Genomic DNA, 8647 nt, shown 5'->3' with positions numbered 1-8647 from the left:
CCTCCTCCAGCCAGCGCCGGGCAGGCAGGGAGGGAAGGAGGGAGGCAGGGAGGGAGCGGCGCTCGCGCGCCTCGGGCCCGAGAGGAGACAGCGCGGCCCCGCGCCGGGCCGGCAGCAGGTACGGGGGCCGGGGGGGAGCCCCGTTGCCTCGGCACCGGCGGAGCGGGGGTAACGGCAGCCGGGCGGTGCGTGGAGCCGCGTCCCCGTGGGAGGAGGGACCGGGTGGGGATCGGCTGCCGGCGGCTCGGGTTGTGGGGGAGGGGAGGGGAGGCCCGGGCCGGGGGTGCCGCGCGCAGCGGGAGCCCCCTCAGGAACCCCCGGCCCGCGCCCGCGCGCGCGCAACAGGCGCGCGGGGGCCGCGCGCGGGGCGGGGCGGGGCCGGGCCGGGCCGGGGCCGGCGCGGCGGGAGCGGCGCGCGCGTGGGCCGGGATCGGGACCGGCACCGGCACCTCGCCGGGGAACTGGGCAGAGACGGGCCGGTCGTGCCCTGCTCCGGGAGAGGCTCCTCGTGGCTGGAGGGAGTCCCTTGGCTTGTGCCGGTGGCGGGGCCGCGCTCCGGCTTTGGAAGTCGCGGGGATTGACTGCGCAGAGTCGGACAAGTCCGTGGCGCGGGGACGGGCTGTCCTGGTGCTGCTGCTCGCACGGCGGGACCGGGTGCGAGCAGAGGCAGGGCCTCAACTGGACGAGAGGACATAGTCGTAAGCTGCGCCAGGGGAGGTTTAGTTGGACATCAGGAGGAATTTCTTCACGAGAAGGGTGGTTAAGCATTGTAATGGGCTGCCCAAGGAGATGGTGGAGTCACTGTCCCTGGAGGTGTTTAAGGAAAGATGGACGTGTCACTCATTGCCATGGTTTATTTGACATGGTGGTGTTGGGTCATAGGTTGGACTCGGTGATCTGAGAGGTCTTTTCGAACCTAATTGAGTCTGTGGAGGAGGAGGGGAAAGGAAACTTTCTCCTGGATCTTCCAAGCTTGTGCTTTTTAAAAAAATTTTTCCCTAGTGATGATAGTTGATCTTAAAAAAGCTCTGCCTTCTGTCTGCAAACATCATCTCGTAGCCCCGCATTATCTCACTTACAACGTAATTTCTCTGACTGCCTGTATACGATGGAAGGTGTGCGCTTGGTAGCCGTTTCCAGTTGTCCTGTTCTGGAGACTTTATATGCAACAGAAACTCGTCCCATTCATAGTCTCTAAATCTGTGTGGCCCGTAGCGCGGTCCATGTAACAATGATTTTCAGCTTTGCCTCTTGAGGGCGTTTCATGAAAATGAAACTCCGGGCTGAAAAGATACGTCATGAGCTGTGAAAATACCGGGCTGCTGTTTCTGCAGAATTCCCAAATGGTGCTGAATGGTTGTGTTTAATGGTCCCTTTATCCTTTATTCAAGCTGCTGTTCCTCTGGATTTTTTTGTTTGCTGGCGTATTTTCTGCTCTGACTGCTTGATGTTAATGAAAGACTTAGCAAAGTTGGGATATGTCTATGAGCTCTCAGGAAATGCAACTTTATCCTTAGAAGCTATTTTAAAGCTATTTTGTATATACTTCTGGCAATTTGTAGTTAGAACAGAATAGTTAATGGAGCACTGTTTAAATTAATAGGTTGTATCAAGCTAATCTTTTGTGTATTTGGCCTTGTTTTTATTGTAACTTCATTGTGTTCTCCCTTCAGTGTTACTGCCTGCACGTGAACTAGCTCGTTCAAAACAAGTTTTGAAGTTTCTACTTGAACTGTGGTTGCACCTTTTAATTACCCTTTAGACATACCCACAGGCACAGGCAAAATGAATCGTAGCTTGAGGCATGGTAACTTAAGATGACATGTGAGGTAGAGGTTTTTCTCAGCATGACTTTCCTTGTCATAGTCTTTCAAACAGGTTCAGTGATGCTTCAGTTCTGAGAGATGTGGCTGTTTTGGGGGCTTGGCATCCCCCTACTGCCCCCCAACTTCAAAACAGAGTCTTTGTTACATCCCATCTCATTCTGACACTGTACCAGGGTGTTCACCTTCTGCCGTCAGTGTGCCATGTGTTGATTTTTTCCGATGCGATGTTCTCTGTGTTGATGACTTCAGAGCTGGCATGCTCATGTGGTCCTGTATATTCAGCTGTGTGCAGGCTCCTGGAGAAGTCCCAGTTTAGTCCATTTAGAAAGGGAAAGGCAGCAACAGCCCATGTCAGCAGCACTGGCCCAAGTCACCATGAGAACTAAAAAGTCCTACAGTCAGCTGGAGCAGTTTCTGAAAGGTTCTTTATAGAAACTTCTAAGTGTAAATGTTTATTTTAAGCCGGTTATTTGATAGTCTTATTTCAACTTCAGTGTTTCTATACAGTGCTCTTTTCTTTCTTTCTTTCTTTCTTTTTTTAATTTCCTCCCCTCTGTTGAATAAGGTAATGTGAACAGAATGGTACATTTTGTTTTACAGTCCTGTTTCTGCAGGCTTGCTTTAAAATCTTTCTGTTTGTCCCTCCACAAGGTTGTGGAATTTTTCTTCTGAAGTGTTCTTGAGGGGGCTTAACTTGTATCTTTAAGAGCACAAAAGAACAGTGTACCTTTAAAGGCAACTAAACAAGTTCTTAAGTTGGAAAATGTAACTTTTGTGGCAAGAGGTTAATACATGTCAAACAGTGCCCCCCCAAACCTGAAATTAAGTTTTTCCAAAATAGCAAATAGCAGATAAAAAAAAGAGTGATGTGATTTAGGGCTAGGGGCTTTAACATAAATTTGAAACATAAGAGAAATAGAAGAGCAGCAGCGAAATAGCTAAATCTATTGTATTTGTTTAAATATTTCTGAAGGCCAAAGGGAATAGTGAGCAAGCCTAGTGGGCTGTGAGCAAGTCAAGAAAAAGACATTAAAGGAATTACACACTTGATGAAATATTCTGAGTGGCTGAAATACCTGCACAGGAGGTTCTGGAATGATGTAATGGATGTAATGGACAAACAAGTTAGAAAGACCAGATCACCTTTTTTTTCAGAGAACAAGTGGAAGCTGAACTGATAGAAAAATTATTCAGCTTCATACTAAGGGGCTAAAGCATAATGGATGCACTTGTTTAAATAATATAATAATACAAATTTTAAAATGCTGATGTAAATTGCAGAGAAAAGAGGCAGCATTATGATAGCAAGTCAGCTTTTTTTCTGCTCTGAAGAAAAAAAAAATCTTGTCTGTTACAGTTTTTAAAGTCTGTTAAGCAAGTAAGTGGATTAAACTGCTCGATGTTATTTCCAGGAATGAATGTGGAGTTTTCAAGATACAAAATGCCCACAGTAGAATGCAAGGCCTGTAGAAATATCAGTATTTTAAAATTATTGTGTACAAGGTAAAGGAACTTGGGAAAAACAGAAAAGGTAATTTTAAACTAAACACTCAGTGAAAACCTCTACTGAATATAAAATCTGTAGAGCAGTAGGACTGGAAATTATATTATGCCACCTCCTGAATATCTTGAATTGCGTTAAACATTGTGCAGACTTTATAATTCATTTTGAGGATAAAAAGTGGAGGTAAGTCTAAGACAGGTGACAATAAATTTCCTTTCACCAGAACTGATTCATAAAGGGTGTTAGTAGCAGGAGGGTATGAAAAATTGCTAGAAAGTAATGGTAGACTGGACATCACAGGGTCAGTTCTGCTGGTCTGTTCATGTTAGACAGGAGTAAGTAGAGTTCAGTGACAGAAGAAATTTGGTTTGGAATAATGTGAATACTTTCTTGAAACATAATTACTGCTTAGTGTCATGAGGAGACAGAAGCTGAAACGCATTGGAACTGAAAGAAATACAACTGTTCCTGGATGTGTGTGGAGAGTAAAAGACTCTCAGCTTTCAGAGTGTGACATAAGATTCAGCCAGTCACCTGCTGCTGACACCTTCCCTGTGATTCAGAGAACTTACTTTCTCTTTTTCTGTTTTTATTTGGTAGTTCAGAGTGTGTATCAGTCTCAGAAGGAGAATTCATATGTTCTGTGAGAAACCAACGGGTTTGGCACACACCGATCTTTATCTTATTCTATATGGAGTTGAGATTACATGTAGGTGATGTGCTGATTCTAAAACCATAAAATAAATACCCCGTGGCTAAACATCCTGAATGTATCTCCAAACAAGGCATTGTAAGCCTACCAAATTTAGTGCTAAGGTTGTACTTGAAAGCAAATTCACCAGTTGAATTATGAAAATGTCATTTTGGCAAACAAGCCACCTATTAGTGGATCACAAACTGTAAGTAAAGTCAGATAATAATGTTGTGGTTTTTGTCTGAAGTAGGGTGAGATTGCCTCTTAAAAGACACAGGGATTCCTTGTAGAGCTTCCATATGATCCTGTCTTCAACTGCCTACGTGTTCTTGTTCTACCTTTTTTTGCATTGATAAGTGATCAGAAAAGAGGTGTCTCTGTGAATGTGCTGTTTGTTGGATTCAGGAGCTTTTGGTAGGAGGGGTATTAGGTGTAAATGGGATGAGGGAGGCAGAATGAACATAACCAAGCTTTGAAGTGCCTCTGGGTTTTGGCTTGATGTGGCTGATACCTCAGTGTTTTGTGACTCTTTCATTGCTGATGTCCAAAGCTAGGATGAAATCAGTCGAATTTTGACTTACTGTTATTTTGTGGGTTTGCATACGTATCTTCCATAGTGCTGAGTCACAGCAAATAATACAATTGTTGCAGGCAGATTTGTCATCGTGGGAAGCATGGGGTAGCTTTAGTTTCAGTGCCTTCTGATATTCCCAACCCCAAACAAAAGCTTCTTGAAGCTACAAAGTCAACTTAATTAATAATTTAGTGTATTTTTAATCGATTTTGTTTTAAAGTATCAGAGATTTCTCCTTTTCATGATACAAAATTCTAAAAGGTGCATTCTTGTTCACTCATAAAGAATTTTTAGGGCATGTTAGGATTTTAGAAATGTTAGGGTGATTTTTTTTTTCTGATAGATGACTGTTAAATGTGGTTCTCCGAACAGTCCCTTTTTCAGATATGACCTTACAGAAAATACATTGTTGGCCAGCCCATTCTGTAAGTGCAGGGAGGATGTGCTGTAATCTTAATCAAAATACAAATGTATCTCCTCTTTAAAATTCCTTTGGCACACAGGAATAATCAGTTCTCTTGTTTCATGTGGATGGGCACAATAATATGAGGTTATTTTTTTAATGTCAGTATAATCCTGTGTGACTGAAAAGTTTAATTCCCCATCACTTGCTGCTTTGTTTTATGACTTGTGGGAACTTTTTGGTCTCAGGTTGATTGTGGACTGTGGGGTTATAGAAATGAAGGTGAGGGTTTTTTAATTGAAACAGATTTATTACACTGCAGTGTCTTTGAATGCAGTAAAGGAATTTTGTGTTTTCAACTCTGGTCAGAAACTTTCAGTTAACAAATGTGAAGATGTTTTCATTTTAAATTGACCTGGCTTTGACAGTTTTTTTGCCCTCTTACTCAAGTTAAAAGCTTTCTGGAACTTTGAAAGCTGTATCTGCTGCCTTGTTAAGTCAAGATGGACCTTTAAAAAATGGAACTCAAAATATCTTGTAAATATCTTCATGGTAGTAAATGTAGAGTGAAGTGCTAGATACACTGTGTAGAGTCTTTTATTGTGGGGTGGGTGTGTCCCCTTGCTAAAACTGTTTTCCAATAAACCTTGTAAATGCATTGCTTCTTAATCTGTTCAACAGTATTTCTTCAAAAAAGGGCCCAAAAAAGCGCACATAATTCTCAAACTTTTAAAAATTAAGTGTACAGCTGTGTGGCTGTTAGTGGGTCCTACTAATAGTACAGGCCGATGTGCCAGATCAGTTTCTGAGACAGCACCAAGTGTCAGGTAATTGTTTCTGTTGGTGGTCAGGTTTTTTTCTGCAACCAGAAATACACTGCCTTGATTTTTTGTTTTGTTTTGTTTTCCCCATGTTTGTGGTGTTGTTGTTTTTTTTTTTTTTTTTTTTTAGTATAAAGAATATCAGGAGCCTGGCAAGCTGGTGTTGGCCTGATTTAAAGTACATCTCTTAAAAAATAGGTACTTTTTTTGTAAGAACCTTGGAAGATCTTTTGGAAGATCTTTCTGAATGTTACCTGGAGATATAATCAATTTACGCTTCAAGATCAGTAATTTTGCAGAAATACCTTTGATATGGTAGTTGTTTATTTTTACTTTAGCCACCTTTTCAGCCCTTTTTTTTTGTGGATGAGAAACTCAAGATGAGGTGTTGAAATGTGACATCCCTGCAGATTTGACATAGGTGTCTCAACATTCTTCAGATAGCACACAGTATTTTTTTTTTTTTTTTGCTTTTGAGCAACAGTCAATATTTAAATGTGTAATTTGTTTATAATATCACATTCCATGTTGTGCAATGTTGTTTGTCTTTTAGGTCTTGTATTAATTATTTTCAGTTTTAAGATTATTATTATTTTTAAGCAAGAACCAGTCCAACTTGCCAAGTGGTCTAGAGCTAGAACATGCCAAATGAGCTATAGATTAGGTGGGTTAGTACTTGTTTTGCTATTTCACAGAGTTATAAAAGTGCTAGAACAGAAACCATTGTGAATTAAGGCTTACCATTGGGCAGGGAAAAACTCTTAGAGGACTAGAAAGCCCACAAAATAAAGCAGATTTGAAAGACATGGAGATGGGCAGCAGTTCCATGAAGAAATCCACTTCTTAATACCAGTTCTTGACAGAAAGTCCCTTAAAGTTTGAACCCTGTTTCAAGGCTATATGTTCTATTCATGTTTGGCTACAATTCTTATGTTACATTTGAAGCTCCTTTAATCTTCAGGTCTTTTGGATAGCAGAGGGTGGTGGTTCTTTTCTTCTCCGTTGTTCTTATGTGCTGGTTGCCCTAGGAGTGTGGATCCCTGCTGTTTGGCTGTTGCAGCTTTCATGAACCACAGAAAATGAAATTCACAGGGTTGTTTTGTTTCCTTGTTACTGCTAGGGTTTGATATATTATCAGCAAAACTTACTTTACTGGTCTTTACAAATACTGTGCTAATTTTATAGGGCCTGTGAGATGTGTTTCCCAATCCCATTTTACAGCTAGAGGAAGGTAAGCAGAGCTTTGGAAATTGGCTGTGCTTTGCTTGACAATAGCTTTTCGTAGTTGAGATGATTAAACATCTTTTCCTGTAGATGTCCTGAGCTTTACAAGAGTCTGAAGACAGAGAGAAAGTAACACCCCTGTCCCTCAGATGATATGGGTGTTTCTTCTGGTGGGCATTCCCATAGACCCCTATAAGCCAGAATGATTTGTCAAATAATTTTGCAAAAGAAGTAGGCACAACCTCATCAAAGTGTTTATCTGGCTGAGCTGGTTTTTACAACGACAAGAGATGGCAGTGAAGAGAGAAGTCTGTCTGTTGATTTCCTTTATTTTCGTTTTTCTCTCAGATAACACTGACAACAGATAACACTTGGTGGATGTGTTTTCATCTCTGTAGGATGATGCCAAATGCAGGATTTTGCTCTAGAAGTTTTTCCAGGGAGGTAGCATTAAACCCAGGTGATATTTTTGTCATTCTATGCCCTGTATTATTCATGGTTTTATTATGAAGGGCTTTTGTTATCTGTCCTCTCCAAGAAAGCTGACATTTACTTCTATGAGATTTAAATATTTCCCTTAGCATCCTGACTTGTTGTCTGTGAATTACCAAAAAGCAAATTAGAAGGACTTTCCAAAATCTACACTTCATAGGGAGAAAAACCAAACACATTTGTGGCCAAAACGTTTATTTTTTTTGGGAGTGTGTTGATGAGAGCAATGAAAGACCAAGTGCTGCTTTCAGGTTAGCTTTTAAAATTGGATAGGTTTCCTAGTCTCATACTGAAGAATGTTAGAAGGTGATGTATCCTGTAATCAGAGCTCAGGGAATTGCTCAAACATCTGTCCAGGCTGTGCTGTAGGTATTTGGCTTGATGTCAAGAAGTGTGATTGTGAGGAAACTTCTTCTCTAGGACATCTAGAATTTCACAGCAGAGCCAGTAAACAAACTAAAATCTCCTTGGAAGTAAAGGTTTTGTGCTTTCTTCCCTTGAATAATTTCAGCTTCTCTCACTGCTTGGAGTTCTGTCTTGACAGTGCCATTTCTAACACAAGTTGTCCTTTCAGGGCTGACAGTGCCTCCTGTATCTTTTCTGTGTCTCTCTGGCAGCAATCTAAAGGAGAGACCAGCAGTTTGACAGCACAGCAGAACTCCCAAGTCTGCCTCCAGTGAGTCCTTTCCTTCTGACAACTGCCTCAGTTAGGAAACATACTCTCATAGTGTGGCAAATCATGGATATTTCGATAGTTTTTTATCACATTGTTTATCTTCAAACTCCTTTTCTGCTTTGATTTTCTGCCTTAATTTTACTTCCCCTTCTGACCTATTCCCATTGTGAGATAGAATGCCATGTATAGATCTACACTTCTGAAATACATTTTTTTTCTTATTCTTGCCCCTATTTCCAAAGACGGAAAGTCTGTTTCTTAACAGTCTTTAGTATCAGGAGTGTATTCGGTAATTTTATTTTCATTATATATACATGGTACATATATGCTCTTGCATGTGTAAAAAAATACGGAGTGATATATATATAATTATGCAGCTCTTGATTGATTTGTAAGGGCTTTATTTTTGCATCTTGGTACCTCTGACGTGTGG

At 41.4% G+C, this 8647-nt stretch overlaps 1 protein-coding gene across 1 annotated transcript in view; it reads left to right on the top strand.

Moving 5' to 3' along the window:
- Nucleotides 1–8647, top strand: part of KPNA1 (karyopherin subunit alpha 1) — a 54491-nt gene continuing 45844 nt past the window's right edge. The window contains 1 exon segment of the mRNA XM_032098693.1: nucleotides 1–118. The gene's annotated coding sequence lies outside the window, so the exon portion shown is untranslated.

Source organism: Corvus moneduloides, chromosome 2, assembly GCF_009650955.1.
Source record: "Corvus moneduloides isolate bCorMon1 chromosome 2, bCorMon1.pri, whole genome shotgun sequence".
Taxonomy (NCBI): Eukaryota; Metazoa; Chordata; class Aves; order Passeriformes; family Corvidae; genus Corvus; species Corvus moneduloides.
This window is presented reverse-complemented; position numbering and strand designations above follow the sequence as displayed.